This window comes from Ooceraea biroi, chromosome 6 (genome assembly GCF_003672135.1).
Source record: "Ooceraea biroi isolate clonal line C1 chromosome 6, Obir_v5.4, whole genome shotgun sequence".
Lineage (NCBI taxonomy): Eukaryota > Metazoa > Arthropoda > Insecta > Hymenoptera > Formicidae > Ooceraea > Ooceraea biroi.
The window spans coordinates 9,747,213-9,766,755 of NC_039511.1; the positions used below are offsets into that span (position 1 = coordinate 9,747,213).

The 19,543-nt window shown below is 44.1% G+C and overlaps 1 protein-coding gene and 1 long non-coding RNA gene across 3 annotated transcripts in view; both read right to left on the reverse strand.

Moving 5' to 3' along the window:
* The window catches only part of LOC105286974 (CCR4-NOT transcription complex subunit 6-like), a 601,608-nt gene that overhangs the window by 68,834 nt on the left and 513,231 nt on the right, over positions 1-19,543 (reverse strand). The window lies entirely within an intron of this gene.
* LOC105286934 overlaps positions 40-19,543 on the reverse strand; it is a 65,682-nt gene continuing 46,178 nt past the window's right edge. Inside the window, exon 4 of the long non-coding RNA XR_003406712.1 lies at positions 40-56. This is a non-coding gene — a long non-coding RNA (uncharacterized LOC105286934). The remainder of the gene's footprint in view (positions 57-19,543) is intronic.

Below are 19,543 nucleotides of genomic sequence, written 5' to 3' on the forward strand. Positions count from 1 at the left end.
CTTCATCTCTCAGTTAAGTTTTCGATGGACTGCGGCTGTTTACGGAGTGCACATACCTGAAACAAAAAGGAAGTACTCTACGTTAATATTTTTACACATGAATATAATTAATAAATAAATATTCAGCTAATAGGTTTCTATATTCAATTTCTCAACATTCTTCCACCCTCGTTTTATTCCCAAGATATCGATAACAATTTGCGAGAGTAATCATCTCTGAAATCAATCGAGTGTGCTTGCTCAAATAAGGAATTCACCAATAAAGGCCAATGCGGGCATGGCGAGACACCCTATATGCCCGGACGCGATGTATCGATAGCCGATCGATGAATTACATCGGCACGCCGTTAACTACTAGCGCCGAGCTGACTCGGACTCACTCGGAGTTGATACGATCGATTCGATTTGCGAGGCGAGAGGCGCCCTTCTTCTTCTGCGGCTGCTGCTGCCGGTTCTTCTTCTTCTTCCTCTTCGTAGAACACCCGGAGGCTGGTCGATCGCCGATAAACTACTACGGGAATCTTGGAAATCTCCGCGGTCTCGGAAGGCGGGCAAGGAGACGGAATGGTAGCATGAGGAGGAGAAGAAAAGGGGCGAGCTAGTGTCCTGCACAGGGATGACATGGGAAACGATTCGCCCGGGAGACGAATACACGAGAAGCGAATCGAGCAACCTGTAACCGCTTAGAAATTTATTTCGCGAAAGGTACGGTAAGTCGAGACCGTGAATCTTCCGAGTTTACTTCTTCTTTAATCTCTTACCGGTGCTCCGGCAGAACATCCACTCCTCGTTCTCGTTTCTTCCCCTCCGCCCCGTTCTCCACCCCATCACTAAACCAAAAAGCTTTTACGTGGAGGCCAACCCGGCGGATCTTTAAGGGATTCGATTCCTCCGGAACGAGGAGAAAACTTTTGCATTATACATCCGCCGCGGAAATCTGTCGTTCTGTGCAGCGTTCCAAACTCGTCAAATTCCTTTAAATTGCCTTAAAATACGTGAGGGACGTATACCGGAGGGAAAACTCGAGGCTAAATTGATAGAAAAGTGATGGAGCAACGCGATCTCCCGGGTTATAAATTAAGAAAAAAATCCTTCGGTTGGAACATTGTTCCGATAAACCGTGAAGTGCTTTCCAATTTGTTCTCTATGGTTTCCCATCTATGGTGGTGTATCGGGCGCTGTTGCTGCGAGCGCATCACGTACGCGTGGGCGAGAAGGCGGCAAGGTTGTTCTCCGAGAAATCACCGGAACGCACGCGACCGCGCTTCCATCTCGCCTCGGATCGGTGGCTCTTGAAATTTTACGGCGTAATAGCGTTACGAGAGCACCCTCCTCGGGGAAATCTCTGAATATGCCGCGTCCCGTTACGATAACTCGCAAGTGAGTCTGCCGTCGCTTGAGCCGCTATAACGCCCGGAAGTGGATGGCGAAGATGCACAATCAAAACTGATCGAACTTGGAATTGCCGAAGTGTATGCATGAGTTATGCTTCGAAAATAAACAGAAAATCAAAATCGTAAACTGTTTTTCAAACAAAAACATGTATAATTTCATACAATATTCAATCAGAAGTGAAATTAAATCGATTGTATCAGATAATACAGTAATTGAAACTGTAATATTTGCAGTTATATTGATCAATATCAATCACGTGTTCGTTTAATCGCAGCGATACATCGCAATTGTCTATATCGAGATTTACGCGCTTCTACCGTTACGTTCGATGATAACATGTCCCTCGTGATAACGTGAACTCATTCGTTGTACCCGTAATGGGTTTACCTTGTTCTCTCTGTTGGCGCCAGTGCAGTCTTATCAACATCAAAGTTTACTTAGGTGATGTACTCCAAATTGATGGGAAAGCCGGGCGGGTAACTCGGGAAAATATTGTTCCTCGGCGGCCGCGCGAAAACAACGGAAAATAATAAAAATGGCAGTCCATCCGACAATCTAGCAAGCGGATAACAAATTCGCGAGCTCCCTGCCAGGAATGTTCGCCGTTAAGGATAATAAGTCGGGGATGATGACGCTCCTTTTTCCGCGTTCTTTCTCTATGTGTAAATATTTTTCCGCGACATATACTTTGCGTTTTCCCCGTGGAAATCTCCACGAATGCAGCCAAATACCGTTTATTCTCAATTCATACTAAATATTTAATAATTTAATCATTCGAAAACTATTAGTGTCTTGTGATGAGAAAACATTTATTTTAAAGTAATCGATATCTATAATATGTATAAACTTATTACGAGACATAATTACATAATGTTCAGCATATTATCTTTACTTCGAGGCAGTCATTCAATTTTCTTCGCGATTACATCAAAACAACTTCTTACATATTCTTCCAAAATTTGCTAATCACGATGCTGCTATTTTCGCACGTTTTCAGAAATCCTCAGCGCAGAGAGGAGCTCGTGTAACAAACGATTCTATTATCGGGGGTTGCGCGATGCGATGCATCTCGGCGACGACAGCATGTGAGAAACAGAGTATACTTTCCGGCAAACCTGCAGATACCCGAATATCGCGTCGTCCTCGCCGGGAGATGAATACGTCACGATGCGGTAATGCACCTCCGCAACATTCGAGGGAGAGAATCCGGGAATGAGGAGTATCAAACGGCGACCGGGAACGCGATAAGATACGACGGGAAGTGCGCGAAATCTTTGAGACAAAAACTGAAAAAAGGAATTCAGATCTCTGACACGAGGCAGGAGTACTTTGAGCGCTCATGACATCGTGTCCGTTTCGACGCCGAGCGCGAAATTAAAACTGCATGCTGCAACCGCGTAGATAATAAATAATATATGTCACGACAAAAACATCTACTTGAGCTTTGCGAACCGAGTCTCCAATATGAGATATGCGCCACTATTGTAAAAACTTTCTCTCTCCGCATTAAAAAGACATCAAGGGAACCTTTAACGCATTAAAACGCTTCATTTGCTTTTTTATCTCCTTTATTAGTTATCTCTTATCCGTTATTTGTTATTACTGTCTGGCCATTACGTTAAATCGTTGCTTTAATCTATTTATTGGTTAATTTACGGAATATTTTATTGAAAATTGTTTCGTTCTCTGTTACAGCTCGTTAGGGGAAGACAACGCGATTGCTGCTTTGTAAGATGTAACAAGCGAGACATGAAATCTTGGATCACAAACGCTGCTACCGCGATTTGCAGACGGTTTTTCTCACGGTGAAACAAAATCATTTCGTCCACGTTATAATGCGATGCACGCAACTGCATTAACGTGATCGTGCGTTACACGCAATCTACCTTATCCGTTGTCATGTTGTTGCATATTTGATGTATATAGTGGACAATTTGCGATACAAATTTCAAATTGCTTTAAACAAATTTAAATAAAAGTTATAAAATGTACAAACGATTAAAAATACGCAACATTCTTCCTACGTAAAATTTTATTATACATATAATTAATTATACACTAAATATACATGCATGTATGTTGACTGACATATGTATATGCTAAAAGACTAAATAATATTTCCTCGTTTTAAATCTGTGTCATTTTGTAAATAAAGCAAACAGAGATATATATTTCATCACGAAAAGTCAAAATGTCATATCAACGGGAACGATAGTGCGCGACGAAAATAGAAAAATGATGAACAGAAGGAAAAAAAGCAAGCACTCTCCGATGATGCACTCGCACTTCCAGTACATACACGTCACAATATGCGTACGAGACGCTGTTGTCCGTGGAATATAATGGCCGTCAAGCTTTATGATACGTAGATACTCTTTGTTCCGTCGTTCGCATTATGATTCGCGATAGAGATAGCTTCTGCCTTTTGTGTAACGATCGCCTAGACGCGCGTAATGCGCGCGTCACTCTCGTACTTGTATCTTCTCAAAGCGGAAACGGTCCTCGCGCGAGTAAGCGAGTGATAAGCAGCTTCGCGCATTTCGATTTCGCGGATATCTTCCGCGAGCGTGACTTAAATCTCTTTTTTCTGCTTGTATTTGAAACTGAGGATGGAAAGCTATTCGTTACAGCAACAGGCCGGGTATGGCATCGGGAATGCCAGAAAGACGGTAATGTGAGAAAGGGTGCATCTGCGAAAACGAAACGCAACGCGAGCGAGAGTCCGCAGCAATTAAGATTAATTGAGCCCGATATGCCTGGGAAAATATCAAGGGAACATAATGAGCGCATTATCGCGCGTGAAATTGATTCGGACAATGTATTATAGCACGTCCAAGGAGATCTGCTATAAAGCAAAAGCGAGACGCCCGCGTATATACGTAGATATTTGTGCTTAGATACTGGATATCAACAATTACGCGACGCCCGCGCTAATTACGACGTATTTGATGGCGGAATGTCGTGTAATGAAAAGTACAGTCTCTAAGAGGATAACACGCGCGCATTTCTACGCTCATTCGGAGCGAACGACTTTTGTCGCGCGTGAAATACCGACGAGCCATCCGCCTCTGAGATTGAATTTTTTATCTCCGAAAATCCGTGAGAAATACCTATATACAGTCGGCTCAGATTAAAATCCATCCGTTACGAGTCGACTCTCGGCAACACATCGCGACGTGGTCGCTGGGAATCGCGTTTCCCGCATAGCTAACGTAATTGGAGCCGGCACAAGATAATACCGTCGGAAAATTCTCATTAAAGGCCTCTCTTTGACGTGGCAGCGGAATTTCTGAAATTCAAAGAACCCTGTTATGAATTGTCCCAGTGAAAAATTTTATACGTCGCGATCGGATATGACGCGATCGAAGGCTTTATGAAGCTTACGCAAGGAAATTGTGCCGTGAAAAGCGATACATTAAAAAAGTATCTGTGCATATTTTATGCACTTAAAAGATAATCTATTATAATCTATTTGTACCTGAAAAATAAAGAAATTTTTAAACTCGGTTTTTTAGGGAAAATATGTTAAGAAATATATACTCTCCAGATAAATTAGATAAGTATAAAGGTAAAATTCCAATTAGATCAAAATCTTATATACAACACTTCTGCGCAATCATTTAAATAATTTCTTAAAAATACAAACTATTTTTACAAAATTATAATACTTTATCAGCAGACAAGTAAACAGTCTTATGGCACCATAATTGATAATTGTTTTCAGAAATCAATTGAACTGGTTTTTTATTCCGCAGTCGAACAAATGAAATATACGAAAATCGATCATTTCCGGATACATCCTATTCGATATATTTTCTAATAAAAAAAGATATCCGCGACGTCGCGTCGTTCGGTTTTATCGTTCAGCTGACCATTTCGCCAACGGGCAGTAACAACATATCGTCGCAAGAATTTGCGCGTGCCAGAGTTGTGGCGGAATTGACGCAAACGCGCATTGTCTTTTAGCGATGTGGCCACTAGTTCACGCGATTCGTCGGACGGATGCTTATGCAAACACAGCGCATCGCGGTTGCAGTTTCGCCGATCGGCGCCGGATATCGTGCGGAACCGCAAAAATGGCTAACGGTCCGGGGCCACTCCACATAGTTACCTCGGCCTGTTGCCCGAGCGCTCTCATCCGTCGCGCGGCGGGCAGCTGATTTTCTAGCTGGCGGGTAACGCGAGCGAGCGATCAGGTAAGCAATTGATGTGCCGCCGCGCTCTCCCGCCGATATGCACGTTGCACACCCGGTCGTGGACATACGCGTCCAGCGGTAATCTCACAAAGAAGTAATCGCGCCCCGTCCTGATGCACTCGCGATGCCAGGCCGCCAATGGCGCGGCACGACCATCATCGCGAAGGCCAAACGGGCAGAATCGCCGTTTCGATCCTACCGCCCTTCGTCCCGTACCGAATCGAAGATTGCACGCGGATAGGGTAGAAGGTAAGGGGTAAACGTATTTTTTCTCAGATACGCCTTTGTATTTGAGTACCGAGCTAGACGTTTCGGCTACGACTGGGCTGAGATTTATTCTAGACTCTATCTCGTGTGACTCGTGATGTAGTGCTACTATATCTTCTCTTCTCCAGCTTCCATTTCGAGAGTCTAATTGATGTAGGAACCATAAAAGCACGGCTACATGATTAAAGATTCAGGAGTCCGAAGAGGCAACGACCGAGTCAGGAATAATGACCTGAATTCAATTTATTAAATCTGAAATACAGATTCCGTATTTAGTTTCGTATTTTTTTTCGAATATCTAAATATATTCCTCTAAGTAGAGTTTAAAAGATTAACACGTTTTTCAGATTATTTATTAGTAACGCTATCAATTCTCATTTCCTTCTTCGTTATGAACACATTGGTAAGCGCTAGGAAACTTACTATAATATTGTGCGATTAATTTGATGATTGACTAGGTCTGAAATGAAGTTACATGATTAAAATCATGAGCAGAGCGAATTCGATATTGTATTATTGCTACTATTATTACTACTATCAGCCATCTGTGCATCATGTACCTTGATGAAAATACCGGAAACCTTTTGCGGTACAAATTCCAGTTCAACGCGCACTACCTGTCCGAACGTCAGATTACGTTACCCGCGACGCGGTCAGTCCAGTATGCAAGATACGCAACTTTGTTACGGAACAGATGTGATTTCCGCGAGCTGTATGTAGAGTTCGCGAGCCCGCATCCTGCAGGATGCACAACCGACCAGGCACGCACAGACATACACACATACACACATGCGTGCCTCTACCAACGACGAGTGTGAGTAGATGGTGGAATAAATTTGAATTTCCGATGCCACCCGTGAAATTCCCATATCAGTGTCCGGATTACATTTGCATCACAGTGCACGGTCGTCCGACGACGAGAAACGAGAGGGACGAAAACGCGACGGGCGCACTTGTAAAAATGCGCGAGAGCGCGCGCGTTCGTTGTTCGTTATTAGCTGCGAGTGAAACAGGTAACGCGTGCGAGCCACGTTTCGATCCGATACGGGAACATTAATTTGGGCCTTGATTAACGCCGGGATTACATTAGCATCGCAAAACCGCCGAGACAAACGTGCGACGCGAAGAGGAATACCGCGGCAGACAGCTCCGATAAAGCTCCGGGCAATAGAGATCTTGATTAGTAGCTTTTGCAACCGAAATTGTGCCAGCCAGATGAATTTTTAACATTTCGCACGACGTGCAAAATTGCCGCGCTTACGGAACATTGACGGTATGTATTACACATTGTATGATTTACGCGATTCGCGTTTTCTCGTTGAGAAGGTTTACATCCGCCTTCGTAATCATTGCCGAATACCATTTACCTCACAGTGCCGTAAATAGCTCAAATCGAAATATAAATCGAGCTTGCTTCACGTATACGGGATACAGCGATATTTTTGTGAAAGATATTGCGCACGAAAGGCATGCCCGCTTCACCGTTTTCGCAGACACGGAAACTAATCCGGCATATATGTTTCGCCTTCAGATAAATAAGCTCATAGAGAAAAACAAAATGAAAGAGAATATATAGTATATATATTATACCAACTGTGCGAATACACACGATTCTTCCGCGTGCAACTTGTGCCCCTCCCTGTCTAGGTCGACGATAAGACTCATAAGTTTCGTTCGATCTTGCAAAAAGCGGTCATTCTTCTCTGGTGTGTTTCTTCACAATGGGATATGAAATTATAAGTACTGTCCGCTCAACGAGCTATACGTTTTCAGATTTACAGCCGACAAAAAGCAAGAGAGCGACTATGGAGATTGATATACACTACTTTCCTGCTGTCGACATCGTCGATGGGGAAGATTTGATCTTCGAAAGATTTGATGAAGAAATGTTCTCTGTCATAAAAGTCATCCATTTCATTTCGGTCTTTTAATTTATCCTTTAATTTATCAACATGGGATACTCTCTCAGGTAAGAGAGAATTTAAAGTTTAAACCTCCATCGAGATACATCTCATGCATTTTATAAAATATACATTTCCTCTTTTCACTTCCTCTTGTCAACATTTTTACATGTTCAAGTTTGGAAACCTGTACGTTTCTAAACTTAAACAATTCCGCAGACGGAATAAATACATAAGGTATTTTCTCGACGAGAAAACCGATTCTTTGATATTCAGCGAGAAATCTGTATTCGGGGAATGCTCGACTTCTGATACACCCCATATACATAGAGAAAGAAGAACGGAAGCGATCGCGAATCGAGAAAGGGACGGCAAGGGAAAGAGGAGTACAGATCTCCACCAAATGCAGCGAGTGCGTCCAACATCCCGGCTTTCCTCTCCTCTCATTGAGAGAAAGAAAGAGAAAGAGAGAGAGAGAGAGAGAGAGAGAGGGGCCAGGCCCGCCTGCCATTATCTCATTTTTATTCACTCAGCACATTGTTTCTGGATTACGGGTTGTCCGCTGCTCCATTCGTCATCGCTTATTTTTACCCGTGGCCGCCGCGACCGTGATTTACTTCGGTACCGAAATACGTTTCGCAAACCGTCGTGCAACCCATTGTTGTGTTCCACGTCGAAAGGCAGCTTTCATTGTAATTTTCACTTTTACATCGCGCGCTACGTGCCCGAGGCACATCGTACGTGGTACATCGGTGTATCGACTCGCGTATTTCTTTTTTCGACCGATGCCGCACGGATGAATGAGCTCTCACCACGTATAACGTATCCCATGACATATTTAATCCACACATTAGGGTAATCACAAAAATATATTAATATTTTTTGAACTAATTAGGAATCGCTAGAAAATGGACTCTAAACTGCATCTTCACCTTCAGAAGACCTTATTTTGTAATTGTTTGTAATACTGTGTAATTTTCAATGCTAGTAAATTTGACTCCTCCTTTGACATCTCCAGAGACAAGAAAAAGGTTTTGTACATCACATTTTCATGTATAATGCAACTTTTCTAAAAAAAAGGGGAAACGAAAGAATGGAGCGATCTTTGCATGAATATCGCAGTGAGGTGTTACGAGCGCAAGTTCCCCTCTGATGGGTTCGTCGTGGCGTCCTGCTGGCGTTTCCAAGGTTTTCACTCATTTGCGGTGCCGTGACCTTCCCATAAATCACTGCAATTCCGCGTGTCCCGCACCATCCCGGGTGATTCGCGTGCGCATCTGCATATCGGATTACACGGGACGCGAAGGAGGAAACGGCCCCCGTGTATGCCGGTATGGAGGAGCTCGCGCGCGCGCGCGAGGCGATCGTATGCATAAATATGTAACATCGCATCGATGTTTTGCGTTCCCGTCTAATTGGCCGCTCGCGATCGTTTCTAGCGGCTGCAACACGGCAACAGAAACCAAATATCGCCAAGATCTCTCCCGCGCGCGCACGTACACACATTTTCTACGGGATCGTTAAACTCTTCGACATTTCTAGAGCTTGCCGCGTTAATTTACGATCAACAATGTACGCGTCTCCTTCCTCTTCCCTTTTTTTTTAACCATGCACGTTCCTAATTCGCCACGACAATCTCAAAGTCAGCTCGCAGGTATTATTGGAAACGAGAAACGAATATTCGTAGAGCCGCTGTGAGCGTAGAATTATTTATCGTATATTTAAAAATGATCGAAGATACGAGAATTATGGGGAAACGAAGCCTGAGCGCGTTTCACGAATTTATATCTCGGATGGGCGCGATACCTCACGAACGCTGCTGGGCGCTCGGGCCCGTTCGAGCCTCGTTAATTTAATAACAGGAGTTTAAACAAGCTATTATAAAATATCGCGGACGGGATGGCCGCCATCATTTAGAGCGGCTCTATTACCCTAACAACGTATACAACAAAGTTGGGCTATAAACACGGCTGCTGCATCGCGTTCCCCATGATTTAATCGATTATACCCAGGCGAGAACGGTATCTGCGAGTCACCACTGTTGGACGGCGAGAGCGGGACGTAAAAGTCCATGGGGGGCAGGGAGACGGAATGAAAAAATCGCGGAATGTACGAGTCGATCGGCATACGATTCGATCGCCTCGCACGAGTTGAGAGGCTTGATAGAGGCCTCACGTCGCCGGCAAATAACCACGTGTTTATCCCGGCGTATGCTAACGATTTCGTAGAAGGGAGCTCGCCGAGCGTGCAACCTGGATCTATCCATCTAGACGTGTCTACCAAGACCCACTTTACGTCCCACATACTTCCCCGTCTCTCTCTCTCTCTTTTGCTCCTTCGTCTACTTCTCCGCACCCATGCGTGCTCATCGTAATAACGCACCTAACGCGCGTCGCGTATTCACGGATAATTGCAAATACCGGCTTCTAACTGGCCAGTGGGTCGGCAAAAGCGAAAGCCAGAACTCGCGTTGGAAAAGCTGGGGGATACATAAACGAGCTCGTAAGTAACAAAGGCAAGACGCGCGAAAGTGGGAGAGTCCTGGAAAAAGTAAATTTCTTATCACAAGATTTGCACGAGATATCAATTCTGACGTGGACCGAGGAAGGGCTTCCAATCTGCATTAATTATGGATTTATGTCTTTTTCCCAAACCGTTTCTTCTACAAATCTGATACATTTTTTATTCCAACTTTCTCTCTACATCTTCTAAAATCTCATTTCACGTGCGCGCATTCACTGATGAGAAATTACTTATTAAGAAATTTAAAGTTCTATTTGTCTTCTAAGAATAAAATAAGAATAGAAATTTCTATTTCTACAAATTTTATTGTTTAATTGGCTAATTCAAATAATAAATATGCTCGTCTTCTTTATTTGGAGGGAGAGAAATTAATACACAATTAGTGGATCAAAAACAGAGAAGCGGAAGAAAAGAGCAGTTTTACTGACTTCACTCTCTCTTTCTTTTACTAAAGGAAGAGCATAAAACTTCCAAAGAGGAAAGAGATGGGGAACAGACTGAAGAACTCACCGGTTTAAAAAATCATCTTGTTACGCCTCAAAGATGAAGGGAGAAAGGTAATGTGGATTAATGGGGAAGTTTTATAGAAAGAGGTATTTAGAATACTTCACGTACCAGCCTAATGAGTTCTCGCTGGTAGAAGGGGAGAGCGAAAGAAAAGCCTTCCCTTTTTCGTCGTATTATTATCGTGTGCGTGTCATTTGCATAACGACCGGGAAAGCACTAGAAGAGGAAAAAGCAGGAAAGGAGAGGAGGATGCGAGGGGACGATCGGAAGAACCCCTGGGGAGTTCACGTTTTCGCTACAGTTTGTTTTACGTCTTTGGCGTATCCTCGAAACGGGCGCTTTACGATTTCCACCGTGTTACGACAATGTAAATGTCACGAGCGGATTCCCAGATAATAAAAGGATCCCCGGAACAACGAATATTAATAAAATTAATGAGACGGACGTAACTGCCGCGGGGAAACGTCGCGAGGTAATATCCGGCTTTTCCGAGCGTAAGACACGCTCGAGAGTCGCGAGAGCTCGGAAAATGCAGAAAGGCGTTTATAATCCTGAATCGCGCATCGCCGTCCGAAGATTCCGTACGTAGAATTCTAATCTCTCCTCGCTCTCAGTGAGATTATGTGTCAGTTTTGCCGTACAATGCTAATAAGAATTACAAAATCAACAGGATTTTTCGAATCCACGTGGATTAACAAACTTTCCTCAACAGAGGACAGGAAAACGTTTCACTTGGTGACTTCACAAGTTACAAGGGTGCACCACGTATACCTACTTAATATGACGCATTTTTTTTGATAACGCACTCATTACGATTAACGAGGCGAGCGTTTCTTGCGGCCGTGATTCCTGAAAAATCGCGCGAGATCACGACATTCGTTCGTGTCGTGGCGGCATCCACATCGCACGTATGATTACGTGATCTGGTACGATAATTACCCCGCGCTGCCATACGCGGTCCATCCATCGGTGTAATACGTCGCGGGGCGCAATTGCATGCGAAGCGAGGGAAAGAGAGAGACGGAGAGCGCCTTATCGTGCGCGCGGTCTCTCCCGCCAGGTGTTATTATTCTCCCCTGATTATTATTCTTAGCCGCCGCGTACAGGCCGGCCGGTCGACGATGCGCACCGCTCTTCCGAGAAGTGATACTTAATTAATGGGCGGCAAGAGAGAAAGAGAGAGAGAAAGAGAGAGGAACGGCCGAAGAGCAAACACCGGGACAACCTGGTAGTCCGCTCACGTAGATCTCGCCTTTTCGCCCGGCGACCGGCCGTAACTTCGCCTCGTTGTCTCGATGGGAAACGCACGGCTCATTTTTACGCCCGCGCTAAACGCCACGTACGAATGAAAATCTACCTGCCTGCTACTCCTCGTGCATCCAACATTATCCCTAATCCTGAACTAATTGCTCCGAAACTACGGCAGACAGTTCGTTCAGCGTCTGTTGCACGGAACATCGCTCGGATCCATTTCTTTTTCGCTTCATTCGCTTCATTCGCTTCATCAAAATCATATAGGTAAGTAGCGCCTAAAACGCAATTGTCGATGCGTATGATTCAATTGTACGATAGTATAATATTGATCGAAAGTTTCGATCCTGCTTCGGATCTTTTTCGAATAGTCCGAGACTTTAATTGGCAATAATTAATTTTAGTTTATCTTGGAGAAAAGTCGAGATCGAGGATTTTCAGGGCTGATCCAAGGGAGGAGGTCCAAGGAACACACGAAGTAAAAGTCAGTCGTTAATGTCAGTCATCAAAGGGACAGGAAGAGCAGTGTCGGAAGCAGCTGGCCGGATGGTTCGCGCGTGATGCCCGTGCTTTATGGGGCGCATGGGACAAAATGGTAAGACGTTTTGCAAATACGAGGCCGTCGTGACCGTTAAGGGCCACCACCCTTCATCCTTTCTTTTCCTCTCGCTGTTGCAGAGAGAAAGAGAGAAAGGAAGAAAGAATGTCGTTGTCGCGGAACGACGAGACGGCTCGTACACGCCTGTAATGGTGATCGTCCTATTCAATGTCCTTCTCGCCATTCCGCGTCCGTGAAATGTCGCCAGCTGTAAAGATCCCTTTTAGAGGAAAACTCGACCCCTCGCTCTCCTCTCCTTTACCTCAGTCCTTTGCCTCTTTATAATATCCAGCTCGCATCTCCCTGCTTCCGCCGTTTTTACTCGGCCATAAGCTACAAGGCTATAAGGATGCCAGAGGTTCCACGGGTCGTTCTGTATGCATATCGTGTTCCGTAATGAGCATGGAACATTTAATGAGATAGACTGTAATTTACATTACTTAATTTTTTTCGCGAGGAATGTTCATTGATAGCTCACCTAAATAAAAAATTAATTTCTGAAATAATTTATCTACATTCGAAATAACAATAAAGCTCGACCACATAAATACTAATTAATTAAAAATTTTCTAGATTATTTAGATGCGATGAGAACATTTATTTTGCCTGTATGTTTCCGAAAATGTACGTTTCTTCGCGTACGGTGAAATTGCGAGCGATAAAGATGTCGAATTTTCGATTTCCTTATGTATTGTGTCGCACGATTGCGCGAACACGTAGATGGCATGATCTACTTTTAATTAATAAAGTACACAGTATTGTAATTAAGAAAACGATCGCAGCTGACGACAGGTCGATACTTCGACGTATAACGAGCGAGACAGTTATTATATCATAAACTTTTAACAGACAGCTAATAACGGTTCTCGAAGCCACAAAACCGATCATTAGCAGCAACACATTATCATAAACACCAACCGGTAATTTCAGATACTTAATGTAACTTCATGGATTATATCATGCTAGTCGTAATTATTTATCTAGAGAAAGAGAAAGAAAAAATCTCATAATAAAGTGTTCAAATGTTTAAAACAATTTATACACATATGTATATGAGTCTTGCTTACAATAAATAAACCGACAGATTAAATGTGCCATTGATGACCAAAGTTTTGCATAAAGGAAGTTGAATTAATTTCAAAATTATTTTCACATGTCGTTATAATAAGATACGTAGCATTTATAGCCTCTTTCTAGCACTTTACTGATAAAATTTTCAGGATAGTGAGAAGAGAATCTTCTTAAGTCGAACTGATCTTGCAAACTGATTTTGGTACATCAAGGATGCATCAAATCAATATTTCCAACGAAAAAAAGTGATGAATCGGCAGTCATGGCTTATCCCGCGCAAAACCCCGGTGGCAATCTCTCTCCCCTTCCCGTCCCCGATAGCGTGCGTGAGTTAATTGAAATTTTACAGCTTCACCTCGACGGCCTTTGCAATCGTTATCGCGATTACAAAGCGCAATACAACGTCGTCCGGCCGCTCGCTGTGCGGTACAGTTTAGACTTCGAAGATCTTCCTCGGCAGCCGACCTAACCGATTATTAAGTATCAATATACTCCTCCCTTTCCTCTCCTTTCACCGCCCCTTATCCAAGGGGTTCGGATGGTGCAACCTGCGTGCATCTGCCTCGTGAGCAGAATATCTGCGAGCGAGTCCCTTTCGCGCCGCCGAGGGGACGTGCGTCCCGAGAACGAAATTACCGGTACGCGACGGACGATACGCGCGTACAATACTGCGATTGTCCGGGGAATATCCGTTCCGATAACGACTATGGACGGGGTGGAGGGAGGGACGGGAGAGAGAAATGGTAGCGTGATGATACGGTGCGATGTACCGGGACGGCAAGAGGCGCGCTCTCGAAAAGGCGCAGGACGCACGATGATCGACGACGAGAGATTATCTCGCGAAGCGCAGGATTAATCTCGATGGCGAATTAACCTGGTTGTTCTTTTTCTCTCTCTATCGAATCTTCCCTCAATTCCCGGAAATCGAAACACGCGAAACGTCAATTATTTCCATACTCGCGAGGGATTCATTCGGACGAAATTGTGTACCGTGCGTCTATCTGCGCGTAATACGCATAAGCTTCACAAGGTAATTATTTATTGAAAAAAATAATACACGGATGCGATTAATAATGTCGCTGCTTTGCCGCGTATTTTGCGGCAAAATACTCGAATCCATATTATTTTGTGAACATTGTCACGTAACAAATGGGAAACTAGCGGCGCGATTATCTGTCAGGCTTGCAGCGAAATATTTGCGACGAAAGTACATTTTTCATCATCTCACGTGTACATGTATACATTATGCATTTTGTAATGTGTGATCGCAGCAAACGACGCGTACGTACGAGATGCAAAATTGGACAATTTTCATGTAATAAAAACATACTTCACTTAACGAAAAGCAGAAAATATGATAATCGGATTATCGAGAGTTGCATCATGCTGAATACACATGCGAATTTTTATTTCGTCTTTTTCTTTTCGTCTTTTAATGAAACAAAAATTACGTGGTACTTACTACTTCGAGATCAATTGTGGAGAAGGTCACTACAAATGTCCGACGAGTCATTACGACGATCGCCACGTATCAAAGTTACCCCTAACAAGTTGAGGGTTCGCTTTCCCGTTAGGATAACAGAGTGATTTCCGAATTTCGTCGAATTTAATTTGCCTGTACGTGCCAAAAGCAAGTTCAACTACATTTAGGGGTAGACAGGCAACAATTCCCGGTATCCGAAATAATTTTTTTCGGTTGCCACTTTCGCCGATCTTCTTTGCTTTTAGCACGAAATGTCCGATATAGAAATCCTACATTGCTATCTTTTCACACGTTGAGAGGAATCTTATGAATAATCGGTAACCACTTAAGAGCGCCGACTAAATCGATTCACACACAGTAAAATGTGGTTTAAAAATAATATCACGTACATAGCTTTCGACATGTTTCCCTAAAAATTCTCGCAATTCTCTAAATTTGACGAATAAAGCAACAACTATCAGAAAGAACAGGTTCAATCATCTTCTCGCAAATGAGAGAATCTCTCAATTCGACGCACAAATCCATTGTCCATTCTTACCCGAATAATCTCTTCACACGGAAACGTTTGCGTAAAAGCGATCCAAACATTCTCGTGGAGACATTCCATTCAATCGCGCACTCGGGGGGCGTTCGTTACTCCGCTGATTGACACCCGGTATATATTTTACTCGCGCGAGCGCGACCTCGTTAGCACACCACTTGGTTGCGTCCGTTGTCGAGCGATATTATCAGCGTCAACGCGCTCGAAAAGAGGCTCTCCCGAGGCTACGCTCGGAAATCGACAGGCTCGACGAGACGCTCGTTGGGCGTAAGCCGAATATTACTTTCTCGCGCCGTTACGTTTTAATATAAAAGTCCTCGTCGGCCCTGCCTCTCCACCCCCGATCATCACCCCCGATCTCTTCGGGTGTGGGTCGCCGTCTCTCGCATCCGTCCTCCTCCCCATTCGCGCCTGCGATGGCTGAATATTAATCGCTCGTCACGGGGACGATATCGAGTCGTCGTACGTCCGAGCAACATTTTCGTCGTCCCACGCGCTGTCATTGTCCGCGCGCGGCATTATATTTAAATTTCCGCGGTCGCGCGTGTGGGACGCACCCGGCGACGATGTGACGGGCATACTAATTGTTCCCCTTTCGTGCCTTTTTACATTTCCGCAGAATAGAGGGCAGGAGGAGTGGAGGGCTGACTTTCGGCATCGGCCTGTTTGCCACGCCGACATACGTTTCTGCGCGCCACCCTCGCGCGAGCGTCCCGTCGAATTCATTTCAATCACAATGGAGATGGGCCTGTCCGTCTCTCCGAGAGAAAGCGATGAAGGGGTAGGGGTTGTCTATCTGTTGTATTCCGGTCGAGTATATCAATAAATCGTAGACGGGAAACTGCAAGGAGCTATTGGCAAACTGGAAAATTGCTCGTGTGTGCTTTCTGATTGATGACGAAACGTCGAGTCTTACACGCGGACGCTTAATCGAGCGTCAATTCCGAGCCGAGTCCGCATCGACTTCACCGGACGGACGTAACGTCGATTCCAGCGGACATTCCTCCCTTCAAGGTGATCCGAGAGTAAAATCTAATAACTGATTGGCGAATGTCTCGAGAGTAAAATCTAACGAATGATTGGCGAACGTCCCTCGTATCCATAATCGAAGCTGTGATTTAAGATACCGCGTGTTCGAAGCGACCGTCGCGGCTTTTCGTCGTTTTGTCTCGCCCGTGCGGGTCATTAATTTGCAAGCGAGCCAGATGGATCGTATCGACCGTGGAGACATTTATCACAATGAAGATATTATCGCGCTATCTATCGTACAACGTGTACTCGATAGACTAGTACAGAGAAGACGACGGTTGATTGTTGACTCGATTACGGCGTGCACCACGGGGCAAGAATTTGAAACGTCTTCTCCATCGAGCGGGGAAGCGAGCAGCAGGTATCTACTCATGTGGAGGAAAAAAATGACCGAGCGAGTTTCTGCCGTTTCGCTTGTCGTACCTACTCGCCTGTCGTTGAGTCTACTAGTTCGTGGATGGTTGCGCTCGCGCTGACTGCCTGGTTATTATCGACGATGGAAAATTATATTCTATACGGAAAAGTTACGTGCGTAAACTTGGAGATCAGCTTACGGAAAGAGGATCGAAAAGAGATTAGAAGACCACTCGCGCGTGTAGATTAAAGTAATGACATGGTAGGCGGGCAAGTTATGCAGCAGTTGAAGTACTTTGTACTCTAATTACGGCTCATGCTCACAATTACTGTGGAGATTGGAAAGGCGTGATCATCAGCGAGGTTCTCTTGTAAAAAATTAATATAAATCCTACCCCCAAGAATATTGAAATGTAATGTCTGTATTTTCATCTAATGCATATATTTATATACGTCTCATCTAACGTCTCTAATTATACATTCAAGAAATAGTAATGGTAATCCCGGAACATTCTCCTCATTATTTAATATTATATACAATATTCAAGTCGTATCTAAACGCTACTGATGGTTTTTATCAGTTAAGAATTATGAATGCTATTATTAAGCTCTTTTATTATTAAATCTTTATTGTAAGCATTGCTCATTCATCATTAATAACCATATCTCAATTACACCGTTGTATTTTTACAATGATTATCTCAATCCCAGAATATCAATAAACTCATCTACCATCTATCCATCTATTTGTATCTCCTTGTCCAACGATCCATGAGTAATCTCCATATTACAAGAAGAAAGTAACAAAGATGGAGCAGAAGACCGGCCAACAGCAAAAAGAACGCCAATGTCGGCCTGCATTACTGGACACTGGTCTGTCTGTCGGTCGGTCGGTCGGTCGGTCGGTCGTTGGGTGTTCCATTTGTCGTACACGGTCGCGTCATCATGAAGCCATATTTCACGACTTATGGTAATTACAATCCACCACCCAGAAGCCGGGACACGTGCGTACGTGCGGGACTCTTTGTCACACGCTCGCGCGTGTGTAACACGCATCTCGTAAGGAGTAGTAGTAGTAGTTGTCGGACCGGACGTACGGGTATTACGCTTTTCACAGGACATGCGGTGGATCGTAGCCATTTGTCGTGCCGCGTCCGTGGTATCAATCTGGCGCGCGCGAGCCTGACCGCGACACAAATCGTCGCTTCGAGTAGTAATTATTGTACGCCAAAGTACGCCGATGGCCAGAGCACGCGAGTTTAATTGCCTCGCTAAGCTTGCGACTGGGAAAACGGGAAAAATTGCGCGAGCTCTCGCCTAGAGGAGAGGAGCAATGAGAAGTACTTTGTTGCGTAACGTGCGCATCGATATACTGTTCATGCAAATCTCTCCTGTCTTAAAAACACATATGATCTTATTCCAGAAGCGAAAGTATTGAATATAATAAATTCTATATCTAAAGTAAAGAAGTGTAGATCTAATATAAGTATGTAGGTATAAAAAAAAATTATTCACGTTAACTATTCATTCATCGTCGATTCTATAAGTATGAGATTGTAGCTTTCACGTAAAACTCCTGTAAATATTGGCGACAGACTTATAAATTCATTCCAGCCACAAAATCGAAGAGAGTTTAACAAAATCTCGACTACGCAAGAATCATAAATCGGATTCGCACAGGAACAGCATAAAGGGCAACAGCTCAATTTGTGGTCTCGAAACTGCCATTTTTTTACACGGCGCAGCTTGTCGTGGGAATTGCTGTGGTCTGCGCAGTGGTGAAAAGACGATTCTTGCTTTTTGAGAGGGAAATAAAAGTCTGCAGTTTCTGTGCGTCCGATACTTCAGAGTCGAGTCTGTGAGGATCATCTTCGCGGTGGTTCCAGTGCGGTGGTAGACATCATTTACGCGATCTAAGTGCGCGATTTACCGATTCACAAATTTAGTCCGTGATCTGACTGAAAGAGAAAAGATGCGTTTTGTCCATAAATGACAGAGAAGGATACCACGCTTTGATGGAAATACATTTTAATTTCGTCTTTCTTATTTAATTATTAAAACTCGAAGAAACTATATACATATATATACTTGTACTAAACGCGTAAACACAGCATCTCTACTTTCTAAATGCAACTATTGCTAGCTCCCATACGTCTTCTCCTAACATCTTTAACATTTCTTTCTTAACGAGAAGAGATGGTTTCCTATAACGTTCCGCGTTGGACCAAAAAAGGTAATCCTGTAATAATAAGCTAACACAGGCGGCGGTACCATTACATTAATATCTGGGGAAAAAACGCGACAAAGCATGCTCTTTTCCGGTGATGCCCAACCGAACTGAAACGCCGCGGATCGGCAGTGCGCATCTCCGCCTTAATGTCCGGTATCCGCCGATCGATCCCGCGCGCCGGTAACTACCGCTGCGGT